The sequence below is a fragment of the Adiantum capillus-veneris genome, chromosome 4 (assembly GCF_014529385.1).
Source record: "Adiantum capillus-veneris isolate H3 chromosome 4, ASM1452938v2, whole genome shotgun sequence".
NCBI classification, from domain to species: domain Eukaryota; kingdom Viridiplantae; phylum Streptophyta; class Polypodiopsida; order Polypodiales; family Pteridaceae; genus Adiantum; species Adiantum capillus-veneris.
In genome coordinates this window covers 126,601,274-126,610,595 of record NC_140934.1, presented here as the reverse complement: position 1 = coordinate 126,610,595, position 9,322 = coordinate 126,601,274, and positions in this window count along the sequence as shown.

The window sequence follows — 9,322 nt, the reverse complement described above, 5'->3', positions numbered from 1 at the left end:
GCTTCTCCAAGGGGGGGGTAATATCAGGCCTAGGGTAAGACCGGGTGGCCAAGGGATAGGACACGCGGTATAGGGGATCCCTATTATTAGCAAGGCAAGGCCTATATAGGACATGATTGGGTGGAAAGTTGCATACTCCAGTCCCCAATCTTCACACGGTTATGTCGAAGACTATGTCTTGCATTGCCAAAAATGTCAAGTTGATAAAGTAGAGTGCGTGAAGGCAGGAGGTCTCTTGCATCCGTTAGAGACTCCTAATGGTAAATGGGAAAGTATCTCTATGGATTTCATTGTGGGTTTAATAACCATAGTACGAGGTCATGACTCGGTATGGGTGGTCGTAAACCGATTGACTAAACTATGCAAGTTTATTCCAGCCAAGTCAACCATTAAGACTCCAGAGTTAGCTAATTTATGTATGGACAATCTGTACAAGTTGTATGGATTGCCAAGTAGCATTGTGAGTGATTGTGATCCCAAGTTCAACAGTCATTTTTGGAGGGTTTTGTTTAAACCATTGGGTACACAACTCAACCTAAGTACAACAGATCATCCTAAACGGATGGTCAAACTAAAAGAGTCAATCAAGTGCTAGAGGATATGCCATAAGAATACGTTAGCAAGAAGCAATCACACTGGGAAGATTATCTACCTCTTCTTGAGTTTGCTTACAACAGTATTAAGCATGTAACGATTGGCTTTAGTCCTTTCATGCTAATGTACGGTTTTCAACCTAGGTCACCGGTTACGCTGGAGTTTGCAACTGAAAAACTCCAACAAGTCAAGGATTTCATCTAAGACCATATGGATATGCTAAAACTAGCTTATCAAAATGTTCAACAAGCCCATGATCGGTATAAGAAGTACGCTGATAAGAAAAGTTGGCAAGCTACCTTCATGGAAGGGGAAGAGGTATTTATGTGTGTGCCTCAGAAAGTCTGAAGACTAGGACAACACCTAAATTATCTCTGAGATACTATGGGCCTTTCAAGATACTCAAGTGAGTTTGTGATCGAGCTTACACACTCTTGTATTCATTCGATATTTCATGCAAGTCGTTTACGTAAACGATTGCATGGGAACGACAATGTCATTGACCAATAGATTCTGGTTGCTTTTATTAAACCTCCTACCCAACTGCATGAACCTGAGCAAATCTTAGACTATCATGATTTACGTACACATCATCATGTACATCTACAAGCTTTAGTCAAGTGGAAAGTGACCTGAAGAAGGTGCCACTTGGGAAAACATTAGTGTTCTTAGGAAGAAGTTTCCCGCTTTTGTTTTCAAAAATGAAAACACTTCTCCAAGGGGAGCGTAATGTCATGCCAAGGGAAACCATGAGGTTTCATGGACTGAGCCAAGGGCCAACTACTTAATGGGCAGGGAATCCTACAAGGCCAAGGGCCAATAAATAGGGAGGTAGGGAGGAGGATTTGGCTAAGTAGTTCCCTAGGGCATTTCACCGATGTTGCAAGCAGTGGAGAACTTATGGTCACCATCCCATAAATTTGATGAAATTGGGACTATTTGGAGGGCCTTCCACACCCTCTAATTAAACAATGCTTTCCCATTATCCACAATACACGATTTGAAGGTTGATGTTGCAAGAAGTGGAGAATGAGGTGACCCTACAAAAACATAAATGCACTGCATACAAGAGAGGAAATAGACAAGTGTGAATACCTGAAGACTCATCAATGCACACAACCCAACGCAATATGTAATCAAAGAGAGATAGAGATAGAGAGTAACATGTGCACCTTCAAAATTGAAGTTCTCTGCACACACATGGCAAAGAGGAAGAGAGATTTAGAGGAGAGAACAAAGTTGACACTAGCATAGGGACAAAGGTTGTTCCCCTCGCATGGGTCCTTTATGAACTCATGTGAGTCTATTATGTAATCAATCTTCAAGCCATAGTTTGTCAAACACTAGGGTTAAAATTACATATTGGTGAATGCAATACATCAACATAAAATCTTACAAAATAATTTTTGCTTATGCTTTGTGTCATCCACTTACTATGTATTTTAGTGTCCCATACCACTAGAATAGGCAATCTATGTGATATTTTAATACTTTGGGATATCATTGGTCATAGTCACCATCCAACAACCATTTTGCATCAATAGCATGTTCAAATCCATACATTGTATCATCATCATATCCTCATAAAACAAAGCCACATCCATATCAATAAAATCCAAATCATTTCCATCCTAAACAAAATCACACTAATAGCAATGGTGGCTACTCGTTGAAGTATGATTTTTTGATTGGTGTTGCCTAAATAGAAGAATCAACATCTATTAGGCATGTTACCTAAACCAAAAAATGTATACTAGTGACGTCTAAATCAGCAAAACTGCATAAGCGTTGTAATGCCTAATTCGGTGAATAAACACCAAGATTAAAAATTGTACACTGCCTAAATTGGAAAATTTATGTTCATGTGACCAATGGGGAGGGTTTGGCATATGCTATCACATAGTGAGTTTCAAATGTTTGAGTAGATTTAAGGAAAGAAAAGCTTGCAACCATGGTATCCATTGTTTTAAATTCTCTAGGTCATTTTTTAGCTTTACCTTTCAAAAGTATAGATGTACATAAACAAGGCAAGCTTATAGACGTGCTCCCTTAGTTGCTTATAGAGAAGATGCTCCATAGGCTTGATTACACCTAAAAGAATTTCTTTTGACAAAAGCATGTTTCATGAATAAGTAAAGCCTGGAAATTTTAAGTATGACCAAGAAACCAACATGAGTGAAGAGGTTATATGCATGAACACAAGCTACAAACCCAAAAGTCAACAACTTATAGATTCAATATCGAGTTCAAAGTTGCCAAAAAACTTTCTAAACCAATAAATTATTGAATGAAGTATGAGCCATTACATGGGCATACAATAATTTACTCTTAATAAATGCAAACAAGGGAAACATTAACCAAGTGGGAAACACGCTATATAACCACAATTAGGGTGTCGCTATTTTTTTATGAGCATACTTTCTCTATTCTTATCTAGACATGTGCTTTATCTAGAAAGAGCAAGAGCATATAAAAAATCACTTACTTAAGTGCTTGCAATTTTGTACAAGCTGACAGACAATGCATTTACCAAGGAGGAATTTAGAGACTCGTGCATACCAAGTAGTTCCAATAATATTGTAAGTCAATACCTAGTAGTGAAGAGAATTATCAAAGAGATTCTCTACAACAAGGGGAGAGGTCTACAATGGAATGCCCATTTGTGATCTTCTATGTTCTACTATGAGAAAGCAAGCTAAAAGGAAAAGAGGACTTAAGTTTGATTACATCCCTCCAATGACTTTTACTCTTGATGTCTGTCGTGCCGCCGACTTGAAAATGTGAGTAGACCACATTATCTACTTAGCTTCATGTGAACCTCTAAAAGTTCAATGAGCAAGTATTGAAATTAATAAAATATCATCAAAACCATTTGATTAGGATGGATACTTCTATTGCCTATAATTATATGTGAGCATAACAAAGGTAAAAATAAATTATTTTTCTAACCACCAACTATAAAAATATAACAAATGTGTCCTTTCTCACAAAAAATAGAATGAACTCATGTGCCTTGCATAAAGTGATCAAGAAGCGGTAAGAATTATTGGGTTGCTTGACTTGCTTTTTTTGAATAGAATGATGGGCAATCTACCAATCTCACATTCAATGATTGTTCTTTTTGAACTTGCAGATGAAAGACATTCTGGCTACTGCAGATAGTTGATGGCAATATATGCATCGTCCCATTCATGGGATGGCCGCTATACTCTACAAGAAGCCCGAGCTTTTTAGATACATGTCCTTGTTGACCCTTCATTTGGAGTTCCTCAATCTCATGTCCTACGAGGATGAGCAATTGGTCATAGATGTGGAGATCTCGAGCTTCATGAACAACTTGGGGCCTACTTTCAGAGGCTACATATTCTTTCTCAGGTACTCAAGTTGTAACATGTTTGTGAGTTGTGCCTAAAATGTTGACCTTGTGCACTTTTTTCCTCTAAAGATTTTCACCTCTTGTACATTGCCATCAAGATTGTTCAATTGGGGCTTGTGAGTGCAATTGGAGTGCATATTCTTGCACACAAAGATCAAGAACAAATTGAGCATGACCCAACTAGAGAAGCTGGTGTACTGCTGAGTGAACATGAGGCTAGTACGCTCTTTCCATGCTTTTGGAAATCCCAAGCAGGTTTGAACTTTGTTCCATGATATAGTCCACTAAAGGCTCGTAGATAGACTAGGTTGAATTACTTGAAGTATCTTCAATTATTTATGGAATTTTATCAATGTTGGTGCAGGTGAATCCTACGGAGGTGAAGATGGTTCCAAACCCCACAGTAGAGGAGATAGATACTCGTATCAGAGATGAGCATGAGGAGATACTACGAGAGTTGGAGAGTGAGGACAGGTGAGTCACCAGGTCATGAGCTTGAGCATCCCTCTCCACAAGGAGACTGCATATCCTAAGCGGGCACGATGAGAGAGCATTTGGATTGGGGAGCTTCCAGTACGCAAACCTCACATTCGCGCGAAGCCAACTGTTCGTCTTATCTAGACTTCAAAGCAAGGTGATCCACATGAGGATGATGCAGACACACTAGGGGACTCAGGATTTACACGGCCACAATATGATGATGAGGGCAATGTCCTCATAGAGGGAGAGATGTCCTCATCATCATATTCATCATCCTCTAATAATGATGATGACCTTTGAGTGCAGTGCTGAGTGTGCGGTTTGTAGTAATTACTAGTTATTAGAGTCAGGACTTTGAACTTCAGTCTTGGATTATCATGATTCATTATGCATTTATTTTGATGCTCTTATTTATATGTGACCATGACAACATACATCTGATACTATTTGGTTGTAGACATTGGTTAGCTAATCTCAGCTTTGTGTTTTCATTGTTCGCCTAGAATCGTGGACTCTAGTTTTTGGCATTTGTAATTGTCTACTGTTGATTTGCTAGTCTTTATTTGAGTGAATGCATATATAAATGTATGAAGTACTCTCAATTTCATGCTTTGTGAAAAAATTACAAATTTTTACGTACCTAAAGACTCAATCCATTCTGTACTACGTACCTTACGAATTGAATTACGTATCTAACTACCTTGTGTCCAACACCTCATAGTATAAGCTTAGTACCATTGCGCATACAAGGCCTCACATCATCAATGCCACATATCTCAAGTTGATGAGAATCACCCAGCTTAACTGAACCTTGTTTAGAAGCATAACTAGAGAACCACTACTTGTGAGGAGTAACGTGAAAACTGACATCTGAGTCAAATATACAATTATGTACATAACATTCATCAAGAGCTAACAACACCTCTCTGGACTCAAATCAAAAGTGAAGACTAGTATATTTGACAACTACGGCATGTCAGGAAGAACATCAACATGTGGAGACTTGACGACATTGAGCTCCTCTATCTTCACACTGCTCTTAGGAGGTGCAAAACTTACGACAATGGTTTTACACTTCTCTTTGCAACAAATGGAAATCTTTTTTCATGTGTCCTTTCTTGTGACAATGGTAGAATTCAATGTTCCTCATGTCACGTCCATGGCTGTTGCTAGGTGCATTCTTGCGAACATGAGAACCATCACAATTGTGACTATGACCTCTTTGCCTTTGATTGTTTCTTTGGCTACTTCCAATATAGACGATGCAACCAAATAGTTGCCATGGCATGAGCATCAAGCTCCTCCCATCAATCATCAGTGTACAAACCCTTTCTGTGCTCTTTCAATGGTATTGTAAGTCCTTTGTTGATTACGACATTAAGCATTCTTTGCTTCCATATGGTGAATTTGTGCCATCAAATTTCTTAATATAGTAAACTTCTTTCTCAAAAGATCCAACCATATTGAGAAGAGATAACTTCAAGAGAGTAACGCTTAGAGCTTATGGTAATTATTTTGCAAAAAATTTAGCAGAGTGTCCACTCAAAAATCAAAATTTCAATGAGAAACTCATTAAAGTTTTTGCAATGTCAATGCAAAAGAGTGTTGTAGGCAAACTAGAGGACTCACGAGAAAAGTTCCACAGAGTCTCCTCTGTACAAATACCAAAATCTCAAGCAAAATTGAGCAAAAAACAATGCATAAACCAATAAAGAATGTTGTCTGGGCATAAACTGACATATATACCTCAAGGAAACTGTCAACTTAGCATCAAAGCACCTATACCCGTCTATACATGTCCTATGGAAAGGCCACAAAGGGGGCTCTCTAGCAACCTAATCCACCTCACACTAGGTAACCTGGCCTCCAGTGCTTGGCTTCAAAAAACCTTAGTGCTCAGTTATGCCAACATGACTAGCCATAGTTTCAAAAAGGGCTCTTCCAGGCTAAACAATAGGGATTGCCAAAATCGGCTCCACAACGAGGTACAATGCCAGTATCCGCAACACAACGTACATCCAAAAAACTGAAACTGTCACTTGCAAAATGGTAGGACACGTGCTCAAACATGCGCCAATGAGATGCAAGCAAAATCACAAAACCAAATCCCTCCGAGGAGTAAAATGCTCTCAATAGAGCCCAAGTACTTCCAAGTGCTAGTCACACATAAAACATATGCATCCAAACTCCCATTGGAACTGTAATGGAGTTACTACCAAAGAGGCTTGTAGGATCATTTGTGTCTAGAGAACTTGTGATTGTCCCCGTGCATGTAAAAAATTGTACCTGAGAGCTATCTTTGAGAAGCCATCAATGGCTACACATAAGAAATAACACAGAATAGAACATACATCATGACCAAATGCCTATGTAAATCCAAAAATTGCTCTAAAAAACGCATGAGACTGTTGCTAATGGTACTATGTAGCCTATAGTTGATGTCGTTGAAGTCAGTACTGATGCTAGGTTGTCATGCCTCTATGGAAGAGACACCTCACCCATGCACATCGATGTTGGAGGGGACGCCAATGTTGCAAGCCGAGAAAAATGGTTGTCGATGCTGAGAAAACTGGGTGTCGATGCCGAATTTCGTTGTCAGAAAAAAGTGTCGCTGAAGTAAAAAATTGGAGTGTGTGTGTATTCGATACCGACATGAGAACTCATGAATGTTGAGGGGAGAACTCGTCGATGCCGAGAGTATGTGTGTGTCCTCAAGGCCTTCAATTTTTAAGTTGAGATGAAGCTATGCCTTTCTCCCTCTAACTCTCTTACTAAACTCAAATACACAATCTATCTTGAGAAAAACAGGCTCTGCGTTTTTTATTTTAAACATACTTGCACTCCAAATCAACTAACAAGCTCTTTTACAAAGTCATAGAGCTTGAAGAGAATATAAATTTTTTATTTAAATCCGAGCTTTCTAGCTCAAGTTAATCTACCCTAAACTGAGTAACCTACTTCTCTCTCTCTCTCTCTCTCTCTCTCTCTCTCTCTCTCTCTCTCTCGCTCGCTTTGAGCTCACAAAAAGTTCAATCTCTCACCCATTGTGGCAGCCCCTTGCCACCTTGATATATGAGCTCTATGTGTCGAGCTCACAATGCCTCCATAGCCATGGAAGCTCTAAGCTTTGATCCATTGCCTATGTAGCCGATGTGAAGCTCACTAGGAAGAGGAAAATGCCAGGAGACGAGGTGCACAACCTTCAGCTCTGATACCACTTGTACAATGTGTGGTGTGTGCGGAGTGAGAGGGAGAAGAAGAGCACACACAAAGTGTTGGTGGAGCTCAGCACGAGGATTGTAATTCCTCATTACTCTTGTTGTTCACTATGATCAAAAGAATAGATAAGGTTAGTTCGGTCATTGTAATGGATGTCTGACCAATTGGCCTGAACCCTAACACCTACTATTTAAATCCATAAAGCAAAGCAGTGCATTGCTTGACCCTTGAGCATACACAACATCTAACCTAGGTTTCGTGCTATGATGGCAGGGGTGTCGTTACTACTGTAAAGTCCTTGATAAGCTTCATATCCAAAACGTTGTCTCTTGGATTGATTGCAGGGTACACCCAACATGGCTGACAAGACAACCCTCTCCAGATGCGATCACTTTTGGCCTTACGCAAGACCTTCCCGCATAAAAGAAAATTCATGACGTGATTGCGAGTCAAGGGTTGTCACTTAGGTGACGTCGGAGAAACATGTTGTGCTCTCGGTGCTTTGGTTGATATGTATGCCAAATGTGGGGCCCTCACAAGAGCACAAAAGTTCTTGATTGTTTATATTGGGTGGGACCGTGGGGTCATCCATGCCCTTTTATGGAAGGGAAGGGCTATCGTTTTATTTCTTGGGGGGGAATGGTCGTTTATTTTTTGAAGGGGGAAGGGTGAGGGTCTTGATTTTTTATATAGGGGGGAAAATCATCGAGGGTTATTTTTAGTGGGACCGAAGGTATCTAAAAGCGGGGTTATAAATTGTATAAGCTAAAAATGGCTTAAGAGGTGAAGAAACACAAAGTCTCTAAGTTGATTGACCTCGATTTCACATGCAACATTGTCAGGTCTAGACCAATCTTGCATGAAGAGGATGTGTTACTTTAGCCAGACATGCGTTGGGCCTCTGACTTGGTGAACTCGAGAGATTTAACGACAACAAATGCTCACTCCAACAAATTACTTTGCACTTTTAAACCCTATAAAAATACTCTTCAAACTTGTAGAACTCTTTACATTGCAAGTTTTTCCTTGCTTGCTCGGTTTTTTGATTCCTCCTAGAAACCCTATTGTGTGATTGCCTTAATTTAACTTTTCCCTACTCTAATTTTCCTAACCTTTTTGTCTACTCTAGCTTGGTTTCCTTTGCTCTTAGATTCCCTGAGAGGCCCCTACACATTGACTGTACTCCTTGAAGCCTCCTCCACTAATTGCCCTTGTTTCTCTACTTTGACTTACATGAATCTTCCCATTGAATGCCTTCCACTGAGTTACACCTCGTGTTGAATATGCCCAATTGGCTTCGAAGCCTATGGAATGCCTTGGAATCTATGATTGCCCTCGATTGACTCCGAGTTCTCCCTCCCAAAGCCCTCCACTATATCCCTCATTTGCACCTCCTAAATGTCCTCTACTGAATGTCTCTCTGACTCCCTTGATTGAATCCCTCTCTTTGATTCTCGTGCTAGTTGCTTTGAATTATTTCACACTCAGTTCCCTTATGACTCTGTAAGCCTTATGTGGGTTGAGGTGGTGTCAATGGCATGGAACATGGTGTTCGGGTAACGATTAGAGGAGATGAACCTGTAGGGCATGGTGGGAGTAGGTCGACATATGGAGAAGATTGGCTGTTGGACATACCTATTATTTTCTAAGGTA